The sequence below is a fragment of the Scylla paramamosain genome, unplaced genomic scaffold, assembly GCF_035594125.1.
Source record: "Scylla paramamosain isolate STU-SP2022 unplaced genomic scaffold, ASM3559412v1 Contig19, whole genome shotgun sequence".
NCBI classification, from domain to species: Eukaryota; Metazoa; Arthropoda; class Malacostraca; order Decapoda; family Portunidae; genus Scylla; species Scylla paramamosain.
Window position 1 is genome coordinate 643,779 of NW_026973684.1, and position 15,994 is coordinate 659,772.

The window sequence follows — 15,994 nt, forward strand, 5'->3', positions numbered from 1 at the left end:
AAGTTGTCATTAAAAAAAAACTGGGGAAATCTAAAATATGCACCACTTTCATTCACTCCCAACAATTTTGGATAAGGAATCCTCAACTGTATGTAATCAGAGTATTGTTGAGAGTCATGGTGTGTGTATGAATCCTTATGTATGTATGTGCAGGATAAGAGGGAGGTGGTTAATAAGATTAGTAAATGCATGGAGGAGAGGCGTGCTCTTACCAAGATTAGAAGAGCAGTAAGTGTGAAAATAGTGGTACAGGATTGCAAGAGAGGCAGTGTGTGGGCTGGGTAAGTGCACATGTGGTGCTTTTGTTAAGAGTGACCGGGATGGATGAGTGTTACCGGTGTGGTGTGTTGTGGAGAGTTACTGAAGAGGGTTAGAAGGAATGGTCTGCAGTGATCAGTGTGAAATAAGAGGAGAGGATGCGTTGCTTGAGTTTTTGTTGCGAGATGTGCACGTGAAAGGTGTTTAGTGAAAAATAAGGTTTTTTGGGGAATTTATGGATATAGAAAGATAAATAGATATGAATTGTGGGGTGTTTCAGGATTGTTTGGGCCAGGTGATGGGCTGTAGGGAGTGAAAAGTTTGTGAAAAGTAAAATGCCGGCATTTGAGTTATAGAATTAGTGTGTATGTGTGATATAAGTTCATGTCTTAGTAACTTTCCGTCTTCCCCAAGTTGCATTACTCTTTTGCAGATGTCTGTCTTGTGTTGGCGAACGTCCGTCCTGTCTGCAGTCAGGCCAGTAGTGCCATGTCGCAGGGTGTGACATCAGGTGAAGAGCCAAATGGAGAGTGTCTGCAGCCAGTACTGGGTGTGCTGATGCTGTACAAGTGTCGAGCCAGGTGCCACAGCACATGACTCCACCAGTGTAGTGTCTCTAGTCCAGGATGCACTGCTGTGTACGACTTGTATGTCTTTATAAATTTGTGACTATTCTTATTATATATGTGAAATAAATATATAGTTTGCTAACAGTGTGGTATAATAGTGTAAAAATAAATATTTGATAACAATTCATGCATGCCCCAAAGGTAGAAAAAAAAAAACAGGATTGTGCCCTCTAAACTTTTAAGATACCACTTGCACATAGAAGCCCCATCGCAGCGACTCCAGTGTCGGCTGGGATGGGGCTTCTATGTGCAAATGGTATCTTAAACTTAGTTTAGTAGCCAATCCTGGCTTTTTTTTTTTTTTTTTTACCTTGGGGGCATGACCTGTACTCCCAGAAAGACTTTGCCAAAGATATTATTGACATGGCATAAATAACTATCATTGTTTTTTTTTACCTTGAGGGCATGACCTGTACTCCCAGAAAGACTATTTGCCAAAGATATTATTGACATGGCATAAATAACTATCATTATGTTCAAGATGGTATACTGAATGTTTATTGTTTTAATGTGAATGTTAAGTGAATAAATACACAACAATAATATAAACATGGCACTTTTTTTCCTTATTACTGAAGTGCTGGAATGTACAAAACTTATCCCAAGCCTGAATGAAGGTGGTGGTGGTGGTTGTTGAGTACAGAAGAGAGGGACTTGCTATATTCTTCCTTCCCAGACTGGAGTGGACTGGAGAACTCTTGCAGCAGGGCCTGGGAGCAACAACACTTGCCAATTCTTGTGTCCTTGCGTCAACTTGAGTGAGGAGCAACCTCTTCTTTGTGAAACTGCCTGCAGCTCTCGTGCCTCCACAAGTGTTGAAGGTTGCCTGTCGGTCCCGCCATGACTTGAAGGGAATTTTACGTGTTCTTCCTGCTTGAAATTCTTGACACACTCTTCTTACTGCAACTTGACTCTTCCCTGATTGCTTTGTCCCAACGATACTTAATACCTCTTGTGGGGCTTGAAGGTGGTGACGCTCTGCCTCTTTTCCTGGTGAAGCTTGACTCCCTGATTGCAATGGAGTACATTGGGCCTGGCGTGACAACACTGTTTAATAACCAGGTGCTGGTAGAGATTCCTGTGGGCTGTTCATGGGATGATGAAGTGGAAGCTGCACACTTCACACCTACAAGGAAAACAGACCATTAGTTCCTAGATACATGAAGCTTGTTGTATGTGTTGTGATTCCTTGTAATGTGTTTGATAACTGATTCCCTACAAAACTAAGACTACACAAGATATATGATGGGAAAATGGAGGAAGCCTGACAAGCACTGCATGGTATGGGAACTGTGCTGAGATTTAATATGAAATATGGCTAAATTCCATACTGTCATATTCAAGAAACAAAAATTGAAAGAAAGGAAAGCACCGGGTAGAGAAAATCTGAAAAGTATGGCAGTATAACGTTTGAAGCTGAGAAATGCGCGTTTGATAATACGTCCCTATTATAATTTAAAGGCAAAAATTTGAAGGATGATGCAGAGTAGAAGAAAACACCAGATAGAAGAAATTTGCATGGCATCACATATATTTCAATGGCATGACAGTTAATACACAAGTTTGAAAGATGAACCTGATTAAATATTTCTGTATCTCTGCGCTCATGAAGAACACAAATAAAAAACTTACAATTTGAAAAGAAGAGTCATTTTAAACTTTGATCCGTACCTTTTAAGTTTATTAATTTTATTCATAGTCAGTTTATGGTTCCAGAGAAACAACAATTTCAAATCTAGCCTATCTTTTTGAAACCCACTGTATAATGAACACGTCATATAAGGGAAAGAATTTTGTAGCCAAATACATGAGGAAATATTATACAAGAAAATATTTATCAGATGAATAACAAATTAGGAAAAGAACTATTTGAAATAGGCCAACTTTCAGGTGAACTGGATAAAAAAAAAAAAATAAATAAATAAAAAAAATAAATAAATAAGTAGTTTAATAGAACAAAGCAGTATTAGAAAAGTCTAATGCAAATTTAGAATGGAAATGTGTGTGTGTGTGTGTGTTTGAGAAGGGGTTATGTCTTTTTGAGTGCATGACCATTGTTTTGGCTGCCTGACTAGGTTTTTGAGTGTCACCAGATTTTTGAGTGCATCACCAGTTTTTTGAGTGCATCACCAATTTTTTTGAGTGCATCACCAGTATTTTTGAGTTCACCAGTATTTTGAGTGCCACCAGTTTTCTTGTGCCACCAGTTTTTTTTTTTTTTTTTTTTTGAGTGTCATCAGTATTTTCTGCATGAGAGTGCGTGGGTGTGCATACAGCGTTATTAAAGGTAGGTAAGTAGGTAGGTGTGTGTGTGTGTGTGTGTGTGTGTGTGTGTGTGTGTGTGTGTGTGTGATAATGAATAAAGGAAAATAATGACCAATCGTAGTTAAGAAGCCAACTGCTACTCAGCACAGCGAATAAGCAGAGGGACCACAAAATAGCAGCCACGGACACACCAATCCAACATGATTTTACGTGCTTATATAATATAATCTCAAATTCACTTCCTTAATTATCACCTCAGTAAGCTTAATCAGACGTCAATCACCTGGACAAACAAGCAACCAACTTACCATCTGGTCAGCATACTTCTCTCACCTGACAAGTTAAATCACTTTACCTGCAGTCTAATCACCCTTGCAGCTTATTCCCTCGCAAAATGCTAAACTTCTATAACTTCCCATCTGATCAGCATATTCATCTCTCCCCTGATAAGCTTAACTACTTAAGTGTTGTAATCACCATCTGTTCAACCTAATCACACCTACCAACCTCACCTGGTCAACCTATATCAGCTCAAGCTAATCACATTACCTAACGTGGCTTACCTAATCCCCATACCTGGACAAACCTAACCCAATCACACCTATCCATTCTAATCCTCACGTATTCAACCTAATCATTCGCAATCTCAAGGGTTACACATTAATTCCATGCACTGAGTAATAATCTAATATTCTTATCATTACCATACTCTTACCTTCACTCCTTCACCGCCTCCTTCAGCCTTCCGCCACGAGACCACCGCACTTCGACCTTTCTCCCTCGTTGCGAGTCGTGAAAAGAGCCGAGCGGGGACACCAGGCTGGAGGAATACGAGACAATGATCCCTATTCTGAAACACTTCTGCGCCGCACCTCCACTAAACTGATAAGACTCTAAATGAAGTTGCACAGGTTTTCAAAGATGTTTTAATGGTTCTAGTGACATTAACACGATTTTTGTATTATTAACAGAAGAAACGCATTTGAGAACCCGGCTAATCATCTCTGTGGCATTCGAAAAAAGAAAAAAATGGTGAGACAACAAATGAAGCGTTTCAGAATACGTAGCTCTACTCGTAATATAAGTTCTTTTTCTATCGCTGGTATTAATTTGTGTGCGTTCGTATGATTGCTGGCTTGTATAAGTAAAGTTATGAATTGTTTGAGAGTTTTGTTAAAAATATCGATGTTTTTTTAAGTTTGTAATTAACGAGTGTTTGAATGATTGTAAGTCTCTCTCTCTCTCTCTCTCTCTCTCTCTCTCTCTCTCTCTCTCTCTCTCTCTCTCTCTCACTAAATATTATTCGCATGTAAGATGAACTCCCAAAATATAAGAGTACGATAAGTAAATTGATTCGGAAATAAAAGAAGTTTCTGAGAGATTATGAATGAGTGCCAGACCCGTGAACGAGACGACACAATGATTACTGGATTAATATACGTACTACACAGTTTCCTTAATAGATCAAAAGACGAAAGAAAAAAAAAAACGTTATTAAGAAAGGTCATTTGATCTTAGAAAACTTATTATACTGATCAACTGATGATGATAATAACAGTGAAGGAAGGAAAATAGGAGGAGGAGGAGGAGGAGGAGGAAGAGGAGGAGGAAGTGTAGGTTATAATAATATAGTAGGAAAAACGAGACAGTAAATAGTCATAGGAAGTGAAGGTGGTAGTAGTAGTAGTAGTATTAGCGGTGGTAGTGGTGGTGATTATGGTGGTGGTGGTGATGGTGGTGGTGGTGGTGGTTGTATTAGTAGTAGTAGTAATAGTAGTAGTAGTAGTAGTAGGAGGAGGAGGAGGAAAGGAAAATGAGTCTGGTTTTAATAGTTGCGGTACTTCTCCTCTTTCTTCTCTTCCTGAAATCCACAAACTTTAGACATAAAAATGGCGGCAAGACACTTGGATTTTGCTTCCCCCGCCCTCTCTCTCTCTCTCTCTCTCTCTCTCGTTATATATATATATATATATATATATATATATATATATATATATATATATATATATATATATATATATATATATATATATATATATATATATATATATATATATATATATATATATATATATATATATATATATATATATACTATAAGGAATATCGGTCCTTCCGTCTGAACAAATGAAGAAAAAAATTAAGATACTGACGAGAAAGAAATAATTGACAGAATAATGGAGGGTGAATGAAATGTTAACATAAACACAGTTTCGTTCAGGAAATCAGTGAACGCCTCAGGACCAAAATTCGCCGCACTTCCTGTCTGCGGCCGACGCGTCAAGACGAGCATGACTGGATGGCTGCCTCGCTATTTTTGGCGCTAAGTGGATGATGCGTCGGTGTGAGCCACTCTCCCATCTCCCTCCCCGCCTCCTGGTCGTGGTATTCTGGGCTGGTCCGCGGAGGGCGCGGGGCCATCCAGGTTTCCATTAAGGGGAGGCATTAACACGGTGCCCAAATTAGCCTCGCTATTCTGTGGAGGAGAAAATAAGCGGCATCGAGTCTTCATTAACATTATTTTTCACGAGATTTGGAGTGCAAATAAAATTAAGCTTGTATTTCAAGTTTTGCCCGAGTTTTGCGTTGTGTCTGGGGAAGGTGATACCACGCCACGTTGTCCCTCCGCCCCGCGCCGCGTGTCACGCAGCGCGGCTCGCCACCCAGCACGACGCTCTTGTGTGCTGCGGGGAAGTGCCTCAGGGTATCAAACATATTAAAAAAGAGATGCCATTGTTTTCCTCCATCATTCTGTACCCTCCTTTTGTTTTCCGTGTTGAATACCTGCATGTGTTGCACCAAAAAATATCTCATAGAAAAAAAAAGTCTTGCCTGGAAAATCACTGCGCTGGTTCGTGACTCGCTGTATTTCTGAGCGAGTGTGTGAGTCACTCGGCGTTCTCACGCGACGAACAGCGGCCGACTTCCTGTCTACGGCCGACGCGTCAAGACGAGCATGACTGTTTGGCTGCCTCGTTATTTTTGGCGCTAAGTGGATGATGCATCGGTGTGAGCCACTCTCCCCTCTCCCTCTCCCCTCTCCCTTCGTAAATACCTGATTATTAAGGCGGAGGAGGAGATGTTTAAGAATCGAGTGAGAAATTAACACTATTTGTAAGCGACTGAGGAAAACCATTAGAAGAAACATTACAACAAATTATTCATGGCAGATTCCTCCTCTTCCCCATCAATATTTTACGGCGGCGTAATTGCCTCCCAAACAGTAGACTTGCCGGTAAGGAGTGAAGCAGCGCCACCAAGGAACAGGGAAGAGAACCACGAGGCTGCCGTCACCTGCCATCATCTGCTGTCTGCCGCATCCCTCCTGCCTCTTCCTGTGATTGGGGTTGAAGGATCTTGTTTCTTCCACAACAAAAAAAGTAGTCAAGATTAAAATAAAAACCGAATAAAGTTATTTGGCGAGGAGTTAAGGCAGCGAGAGGAGGAGGAGGAGGAGGAGGAAAGGAAGAAGAAGGTTTGCCAGTTGAAATTAAGCAGGATAGTTGAAATTAAGCAGGATAGAAGAGTGTAAGATAAGGGACCCCTTTGACTCCTATATGTTCCTAAATCACAGCAAAACTCCCTTAACACACACACACACACACACACACACACACACACACACACACAGCCTTCCCCAGCTCTCCCATGCCCACACAGGTCTGTGCATGCCTTGGACACAGAGAAGGGCACCATCAATGTGGACACCATCTCTACCATCCTGAGAATGACAGGTGGCAGGGTGAGATAAGGAGATAGATAGATATATATACATACTTTCGTTCATTCATTCATTTCATTTTCATTCACTCCTCCTCCTCTTCCTCCTCCTCCTCCTCCTCCTCCTCCTCCTCCTCCTCCTCCTCCTCCTCCTTCTCCTTGTGCAGGCTCTGGTGCACTCTAGTTTGAGGAGTTCTTTGGCCGCCAAGTTCCTTATTGAAGGCGATGAGGAGTCGCTGGAGGAGGTGAAGGAAATTTTCTGTATCTATGACAAGCAAGGTAAGGATTCGCCGTTCATCTTTGACCCGTGTTTGGAAACCCTTCACTCTCTCACCACTGTTTTCCAAGGCTACAGAGGTGATCAGCTGGGTTGTCATGACTTTCTGCTGCTGCATCATTTCACACCCACACACACCACCCCTCACCCCTCACCCATATTTAAACCTTAGAAAACAACTGTAAATTGAGGGAGTTAGTGGAAACAGAAGAGAGAGGGAGGAAGAGAGGAAGAGGAAGAGAAGATACTGTTACTCCTTGCATAATGGAGACTAAGAGGAGAGGGAGGAGATAGGTGGAGGAAAAAAAAAAGAGGAATGGGGGAGGGGTGTACCAGGCACCTCACATCATGTAACAATAGTGAAAATAAAAGGGAGGAGGTAGAGGGCGGTGCACCTCACACAAGTCCAGAGAAGCAAGGGGACGCCATCACACAATCCGTCACCACCACCACACCACAGCAAAGGGTGGTGAGTGTATTACTATAACAACAATGAAAGTTGAGAGGTTAGTGTCAATATTCATCCTGTGCTAACACCACCACTAGTCTGTCATCACAAAATCCCCATCACTCACCACAAACACACCACCATTCACCACAAACACACCATCACTCACCACAAACACACCATCACTCACCACAAACACACCACAATTCACCACAATCACTCAGGGCTGGAAAAACACACATTTAAAAAAACCCAACTTTTTTTTTAATTATTTTGGGAGGTTTATTGATTTTTGTTTATTCTTCATATTTTTATGTAAATCAGTTTAAATAAGGAATTAAAAAGTAATCTAAAATAAAACAAAAGGTATGGTGTTTTTTTTTATGTAGGAGGGGGACTGGCCAACAGCAAAAAATAAATAAATAAATAGATAAATAAATAAATAAGTAAATAAATAAATAAATAAAAAAAAAAAAAATATATATATATATATATATATATATATATATATATATATATATATATATATATATATATATATATATATATATATATATATATATATATATATATATATATATATATATATATATATAATAAAAAAAACTTCCAGCAAGAAGGAAAGGTAGATGTTGACAGACAGAGCTGAAAGAGTTTGACTAGGCAAGGTGCAAGCACGGAGGCACAGTTTCAGAGAACAATAGGAGGGACCCCATCAGGTCTATAAGCCTTCCGAGGGTTTAGGCCAGCGAGGGCATGGAAAACATCATTGCGAAGAATTTTAATACGTGGTATGAAGTAGTCAGAGGGTGGAGGAGAGGGAGGAACAAGCCCAGAATCATCCAAGGTAGAGTTTTTAGCAAAGGTTTGAGCAAAGAGTTCAGCTTTAGAAATAGATGTGATAGCAGTGGTGCCATCTGGTTGAAATAAAGGAGGGAAAGAAGAAGAAGCAAAGTTATTGGAGATATTTTTGGCTAGATGCCAGAAGTCACGAGGGAAGTTAGATCTTGAAAGGTTTTGACATTTTCTGTTAATGAAGGAGTTTTTGGCTAGTTGGAGAACAGACTTGGCATGGTTCCGGGCAGAAATATAAAGTGCATGAGATTCTGGTGATGGAAGGCTTAAGTACCTTTTGTGGGCCACCTCTCTATCATGTATAGCACGAGAACAAGCTGTGTTGAACCAAGGTTTAGAAGGTTTAGGTCGAGAAAAAAGAGTGAGGAATGTATGCCTCCATGCCAGACACTATCACCTCTGTTATGCGCTCAGCACACAAAGACGGGTCTCTGACACGGAAGCAGTAGTCATTCCAAGGAAAATCAGCAAAATACCTCCTCAGGTCCCCCCAACTAGCAGAGGCAAAACGCCAGAGGCACCTTCGCTTAGGGGGATCCTGAAGAGGGATTGGAGCGATAGGACAAGATACAGAGATGAGATTGTGATCGGAGGAGCCCAACGGAGACGAAAGGGTGACAGTATAAGCAGAAGGATTAGAGGTCAGGAAAATGTCAAGAATGTTGGGCGTATCTCCAAGACGGTCAGGAATATGAGTAGGGTGTTGCACCAATTGCTCTAGGTCGTGGAGGATAGCAAAGTTGAAGGCTAGTTCACCAGGATGGTCAGTGAAGGGAGAGGAAAGCCAAAGCTGGTGGTGAACACTGAAGTCTCCAAGAATGGAGATCTCTGCATAAGGGATAAGAGTCAGAATGTGCTCCACTTTGGAAGTTAAGTAGTCAAAGAATTTCTTATAGTCAAAGAAGTTAAGTGAGAGGTATACAGCTCAGATAAATTTAGTTTGAGAGTGACTCTGTAGTTGTAGCCAGATGGTGGAAAACTCACTCAAGAGCATGGGCACGAGAGCACATCAAATCATTGCGCACATAAATGCAGCATCCAGCTTTGGATAAAAAATGAGGATAAAGAAAGTAGGAGGGAACAGAAAAGGGGCTACTGTCAGTTGCCTCAGACACCTGAGTTTCAGTGAGGAAAAAAAGATGAGGTTTAGAAGAGGAGAGGTGGTGTTCTACAGATTGAAAACTAGATCTTAGACCACGAATGTTGCAGAAGTTAATGAAGAAAAAGATGAGGGGGATGTCAAGACACTTAGGGTTGTTGTCAGAAGAGCACTCTGACATGGGGACATTTGTGGTCCCCTCCCCAGATGGGGACTCTGAGGCTGGTGTAGGAGTCACCATGAATTTTGAAATTATGAGTGAAAGGCGTGTGTGTGTGTGTGTGTGTGTGTGTGTGTGTGTGTGTGTGTGTGTGTGTGTGTGTGTGTGTGTGTGTGTGTGTGTGTGTGTGTGTGTGTGTGTGTGTGTGTGTGTGTGTGTGTGTGTGTGTGTGTGTGTGTGTGTGTGTGCGCGTGTGTTATTAGGTGCTTGTAGTTTTGTGTGGAGGAAGAGAGTTGTCTTTAGAGGGCAGGCTGTGACTGCCCCCTTGTGTTGTGAGACACAAAGGGAAACGTTCAGTGAGGTCACAGCTGGGTTTAATGATAAGTTCACAGCACCCCCTGAACAGTGCTTTAGACCTCACTGGGAATAATTATCATTTTGGCAGGTGCCTACTGCCTCCTCCAGTAAGTATGGTACTCTATTTCCTGACATCAAAGGCACCCTCCCTCTCTCTCTATACCATACTGACAATTACACATAGGGTGGCCTGGACAAAGCCCCCCCCACACAAACATACACACACATACACACACACACACACACATACATACATACACGTACATCATTCAAACTTTTAGCAATAATAATAATAATAATAATAATAATAATAATAATAATAATAATAATAATAATAATAATAGTAATAATAATAATCTATTTATCTACATATGTACCATGCCAGCAATCTCACACAGACTAACTCACACACACACACTAAATAACAGACCAAAACTATGTCAAAAGATAATAAAAAGACAAATGGGCCAATTTTTTGGAAGATAATTAAATTCTTACAAACTGTCAAATTGATTTTATAAAGGGGAGAAGTTGTCTCACCAATGCGTTGTGCTATTATTGAAGAGTGATTCATATAATACAGGAGAGAGAGAGAGAGAGAGAGAGAGAGAGAGAGAGAGAGAGAGAGAGAGAGAGAGAGAGAGAGAGAGAGAGAGAGAGAGAGAGAGAGAGAGAGAGAATGGTTGAGCAGACTGCATTTACCTCCACATTTAAGCAAGTTGGTGCTATTTAATGGTCAAGCTTTGGTTGGCATTCCCTCCAGAGACTAAAGATGTACTGAGTGAAAACTTTGTCATTAGGTTTTCTTAGTGTGGTTTAAACAAAGGCAGGACTAATGCATGGGTAAATGAACCATTATTTATGTAGGATCTTGAGGTGCACCACGGCAACATTGAAGCCCCAACAGGCCGAGGTTTGTAGCTGATATCAGAGTCCTCAGTTGACTGTTTACAGGAAGAGTGTGGCAACAACCTCAGACTGACAGACAGGTGAGATGCTGATGGTCAAGTAAATCAGCTGCCTCATTTTTAGCAATGCCTGCATGAGTGGAGCCTAACTGTGTATCTTTTCCATGCTAACAAGGCAAAATTACCACTTATGACCTGGAGTAACAAGGGGATAGACTAATAAAGATGCTGGAGGTGACTCAGAATGTGAGCTAATGAGAGAGAGAGAGAGAGAGAGAGAGAGAGAGAGAAGAGAGAGAGAGAGAGAGAGAGAGAGAGAGAGAGAGAGAGAGAGAGAGAGAGAGAGAGAGAGAGAGAGAGAGAGAGAGATTTAATAAACATCTCAGATCTTTGGGTACCATAAACATACCCAGATCTTTGGGTAGGTCTCATTCCTACCCAAAGATCTGAGCTCTTTCCGTAGGTGGAAGAAAGAAAACACACACACACACACACACACACACACACACACACACACACACACACACACACACACACACACACACACACACACACACACACACACACAGTTCATAATATCCCTCCAGATCCACCCAACATTGCTGGATAAAAACATCCCTGACCAGGATTTCTACCTTCTCTTACAATTCCACGTTTGAAATGTTGGCACATGACGTGGCATTTGATACGAAGGTAGGCAAGAACTAACCTATCTAAAGCACTCCTAGTACTGTAGTGCACATGACCTCTGAGTGCCTCCCAAGTTGTTCCATGACTGGCTAGCATTTTGAGCACAGGGAGGGAGACACAAGCAAGTCTTGTGTAGCCACAATATACTGTATATGGTGAGACACTATCATTTTTTCCCTAATTGTACTTTTAGTTTGCAGCTTTACAATAACATCTTCATTTAAATATATTCTGTCATCAGATCTTATAATTCAATACACTGTACTTATTAAAATAAATATTCGTTCAAAGAGGATGCTATGATTTATCTTCGACCCGCTCGGTCCGGCAATGATGGTGCTCTACGGATCGTCGCGCATCAAGACGCTCGGCGTTGTCGGAGTGACAGAGAAAGCAGGTGAAAACAAAAGGCAACTGAATGTCAGCTTATGCACATGTCTGAATGGCTGGTGAGTGCTACTGCTCTGCTGGTCAGCCCCCAGCTCTGCCTTGCCTTCCCTACCCAACAATATCCTTCCCAGCTGTAGCATTAACACTCAAAGGCAAGACAACATAGGACTGCAGTGACTGCCTGCATTGTGGTTCATTTACCTACACTACAACATCAAAAGCTACACTCAAATTATCTTTTACATAGATTTATACTAACTCCTTCCCTACATGGTGGTGCATCCTGATATTTAAAATGGACTGTGAAGCAGCACAGTTAAATCAGAATGTAGTTCAAACTTTTAAAATGTGTAAGTTGTTCTCAGACATCACCTTGCCTCTTCATTAAAGAAAGAAGAAAAAAAGTATGGAGGAGGAAGACAAATTCATAATAAGTAGGTACAAGAATTAACTTAACTAGCAAATATGAATTATTAGTTCAACCTCTAACAAACCTTTACAAAAACAGCACAACTCCAGTTCCCAGCCACAACTGGTTGGCTGACATAAGAAATTTATAACTTATTGTAAACATTTACAAGAAAGCAACAAAGCAAAGACACGTTTACTTGACGTTAGCCAAAAGCCGAATGTTGTCCAAACACGATTCACGTCATAACGTCAGCAAACGTCACCCTTCCATCCACCGCAAGAGAACAACAAGTTACGAGCGGCTCTGACAACAAGAGATGCAGCAAGTGCACGTGCACGTGTACTCGCAGAGTACATGTGTCACATTTTCAGTCCCATACCAAAATTTGTAATTAATGTGTAACATTTGGAAGGCAACCGTGCAGAATGAATCGGACAGGTGCAACAAACGACAGCGTGGTGAAAGGGTGACCAGAGCCTTCCAGCAGCCTCCCTGAGCCTCACCTTGCAGTCTGCTGTGAGGCAAGAGAATGCCCCACTGTCCTCCTCAAAGCGGATCATCGTGTGTTCACGTTCCGGGCCTGCCGGGAAGTAACATTAAGTGCACGTCAGATTTGCAATGGGGGGCTCAAATTGACTTACTTATACTAATACTTCTATTGCTATTACTATTATCATTGTTTATATTGCTTCTTGTCACATCCGTGCTCTTAATAACTTAATTCCATGCTTTCAGATTCTGCTTCCAGACCAACCTTCATTCCTACTTTCCGGCAGATCTGTAGTGAAAATGTTCAAAATCTGATGAAAAAAAAAAAAAGTGAAGACAATTGTAAAAGCCTATAGATAAGCTAAATATTAATAGATTTTAAAAAAGGGGAGTAAATGCTTATGTGGTGAGGTGTGTGGTGAGGTGGAGTGTGTGGGTGGAGTTTGGTGTGCTCTTCACGGAATGAAGACAGGCAGCAACACACCTTCATTGTGTTGTGGTGCCACGTCTTGATGTGGTCACCACTGCCAGCTTCCATCCTCATTATCCTACTGAAGGCCACACCCAGCAACTCCTTACGCTGTAACAACGTGTAATGTAAATAATGAAGGCCACTTGCAACGAGGGAGCTACAGTGCTACCACAACACACTTCATGACAGGCAGAACAAGGAGAACAGGTGGACATCCTACATCTTTAGCTTAGAATACGGTTGCATCTCTCTCTCTCTCTCTCTCTCTCTCTCTCTCTCTCTCTCTCTCTCTCTCTCTCTCTCTCTCTCTCTCTCTCTCTCTCTCTCTCTCTCTCCGCACCGGCACTGGCCTGAAGGGTACGCTGCACACCTTACACGAGGAAGAGACACAATTTCAGGTCTGCTTCTTTCATTAATCACACACACACAGACATAACTCTTTTTTATTATTACTTTGTGAAAACTGAGAATATGTTTAATTAAACATATGGACTCCAAATTGCATCAATGTTTGTTTCTTAGGTCAACTTAAAAAACTGATTGCAAATATAAAATTTTCTTTTTCAATTATCAAAAACAAACAGTCAAAGAGCACTGATAATTTAATAGTGCACTATGAGCTTAAAGTGATGCAAGATCACTAAGATTCAGCCAAGCAATGGATTACAGGTTATATTACAACTGCAGTGTGATAAGATTTATCTTTACACATCAAACTCTTTATGATTTTCACAAAAAAATCAACAAAGTGCAATGGAGGGATCTGAATGATTTCAACACTTGATATCACATTACTCAGCGTGGTGTCCTGAACCAGAACATTTCAAACAAAATGACATTTGTGCAAAATGACGACAATCATATCAACAGTAAATATGCATTTTCTTCACAAAAACAGTGCTTAATGTGCTACCGACAATTAAATACAGCAAACGCGACGAGAGCAGTGCCGTGCGGAAGGCTTCGGAACACCAAGAATTAGTGAATGCACAACATCCTGCTTGTCGGCATAAGGCGCGTCTTTCCGTGTCAAGATGAGTACGAACAATTACTGTTCAAAATTTCAAATCGGAATAAGGTCATTTCAAATAAAAGGAATATATAAAACAATATATGAATACATCTTTTAAGTTGTATCATCTCAATACCTGGGATAAACAGCAAGGAACACAAAGGAAGGTTGCTTTTCACATCAAGTGAAGTGAGTCTAAGTGAGCCTGAAAAGGCCAACACTCAAATCTACAATCACAGCTCTTGCCAATGTTAAAAACAAGAAGAAGAAGAAGAAAAAGGAGAGAGAGAGAGAGAGAGAGAGAGAGAGAGAGAGAGAGAGAGAGAGAGAGAGAGAGAGAGAGAGAGGGAGATCTTTCCCCTGGCCTTCGAAGTGCTAAGGTCAAGCCACCTCTCACCCAAGAATCTTCACTTCCTCTTCCTCATCTTTCTCCTCGACTCAAGATGGAGGGAGATGTACGGCCGCCGATTGACTAAGGCAAAGACATACAGTGGCCATTGATATCACTAGTGTGTATGTGTGTGTGTGTGTGTGTGTGTGTGTGTGTTAAGGAATGGGACACCTGTACACACACACACACACACACACACACACACACACACACAACATGACTATCACCAGATCCTAAAAAAAAAAAAAAAAAAACATACAAAAGCGAGCTTTTCAAAATTTGTTAACCCCAAATTTATATGCAGATTTCGGCGTTAAATCGTTAACCAATTGCGATATTTTATAGTGCAGCGAAGTTTCATCGGCCGGGGAGAGGGTGGGAGAGGGGAGGCTGGGAGAGAGGATAAATCGGAAGGGCGAGAGGGAGAGGGGAGAGGGAAGGGCAAAGAGGAATGGTCTGCAGGTGGAGGGAGGGAGGGAGGGAGGGCGAGAAAAACAGTGTGTGGGCAGCGTATGAAAGGCGGAGAGAGAGAGAGAGAGAGAGAGAGAGAGAGAGAGAGGATCGGGAGTACAAGAGAGGTATAGAGAGGCATGGAGGTGAGAAGGATATGGACTATGGGGGAGGGAGAGCAAGGAGAGGAGAGGAGAGTGGAGGTTGGGGAGGAGGGAGGCCTGGGAAAGAGGAGAGGAGGTTGGGGGTTGTTGAGGAGGGAAGGGAGTGAGGAGCTGCCCGGACGACTGGTCAAAAATTATCACAACCAAAAATTAGTAGATTGTGTAATGCTGTGTGTGTGTGTGTGTGTGTGTGTGTGTGTGTGTGTGTGTGTGTGTGTGTGTGTGTGTGTGTGTGTGCGTGCGTGCGTGCGTGCGTGCGTGCGCGCGCTCATACCAAATACAAACGAGATCACTCACCTGATGTGTTTTATCATCCGCCCCCATCACCCGGTCACCCGCACCCTGCCCTCCCTCCCCACATCCCGGCCCCACACATCCCGCCCACGCACCCCGCCTGACCCACCACACCACCAACACCACCACCACCACCAATACTGGTTACACATTGTCAAAATTATAGGCATTCACTAATACTTGCATCTGACGGGCCGCTCACCTCATTCTCCTCATCACGTTCTCTTGTGTCGATGAGACCGCGCCTCAGCCTC

The 15,994-nt window shown here is 41.9% G+C and overlaps 1 long non-coding RNA gene across 13 annotated transcripts in view; it reads right to left on the bottom strand.

Moving 5' to 3' along the window:
• Positions 1–1,357: 1,357 nt before the first annotated feature.
• The window catches only part of LOC135097418 (uncharacterized), a 28,923-nt gene continuing 14,286 nt past the window's right edge, over positions 1,358–15,994 (bottom strand). Inside the window, exons 1-6 of one of the 13 annotated variants that reach the window (XR_010265674.1) lie at positions 15,943–15,957; positions 13,442–13,537; positions 12,972–13,048; positions 6,386–6,487; positions 3,868–3,972; positions 1,358–2,013 (exon numbers count right to left, since the gene is read on the bottom strand). This is a non-coding gene — a long non-coding RNA (uncharacterized LOC135097418). Of the gene's footprint in view, positions 2,014–3,867; positions 3,973–6,385; positions 6,516–12,971; positions 13,049–13,441; positions 13,538–15,942; positions 15,962–15,994 lie in introns of those variants that run through there. The other 12 variants (XR_010265672.1, XR_010265676.1, XR_010265673.1 and 9 more) reach the window with 12 other exon arrangements.